This window comes from Tupaia chinensis, unplaced genomic scaffold, assembly GCF_000334495.1.
Source record: "Tupaia chinensis unplaced genomic scaffold, TupChi_1.0 Scaffold000195_1, whole genome shotgun sequence".
Taxonomy (NCBI): Eukaryota; Metazoa; Chordata; class Mammalia; order Scandentia; family Tupaiidae; genus Tupaia; species Tupaia belangeri.
The window spans coordinates 1178169-1178717 of record NW_006159670.1 but is presented as its reverse complement, the minus strand read 5'-3'; the positions used below and the strand labels follow the sequence as shown (position 1 = coordinate 1178717).

The following is a 549-nucleotide window of genomic DNA, read 5'->3' as shown; positions in this document are numbered from 1 at the left end:
TGCCCACCCCTACATGGTCTGTCGGGTCCCCTCCCACTCTCCCAGTGCAGCCCCTGCTGTCTGTAGCCGCAGCGCAGAGCCCTGGGCCGGTGTGGGAATGACCGTGCAGCCTCCGGCGTCCGGCTCCCGCGTGACCTCTGCTGTGGGAGGACATGGGAGGATCCGCCTCGGCGCTCAGGGGCCTCCTAGCGCTAGCACGTGGGGTGGGGGTGCTTTGCTAGGTTCCCCTGGGACCATGAGCCGAGTTAAGGCCCCAGGTCTGGAGAAGGGTGGCTTCCCCAAGAAGTGGGCTGGGCAGCGGGGATCTGGCTGCACCTCAGCCATCTCCGCGTGACCTCTGCTGTGGGAGGACATGGGAGGATCCGCCTCGGCGCTCAGGGGCCTCCTAGCGCTAGCACGTGGGGTGGGGGTGCTTTGCTAGGTTCCCCTGGGACCATGAGCCGAGTTAAGGCCCCAGGTCTGGAGAAGGGTGGCTTCCCCAAGAAGTGGGCTGGGCAGCGGGGATCTGGCTGCACCTCAGCCATCTCAGGGTTACCCCAGGCCTGACCT

General features: G+C 66.8%; 1 protein-coding gene across 1 annotated transcript in view; it reads left to right on the top strand.

The window, feature by feature from the left end:
- The window catches only part of LOC102490850 (MCC, WNT signaling pathway regulator), a gene marked incomplete at its 3' end in the record, with an annotated part of 38845 nt that overhangs the window by 30524 nt on the left and 7772 nt on the right, over positions 1–549 (top strand).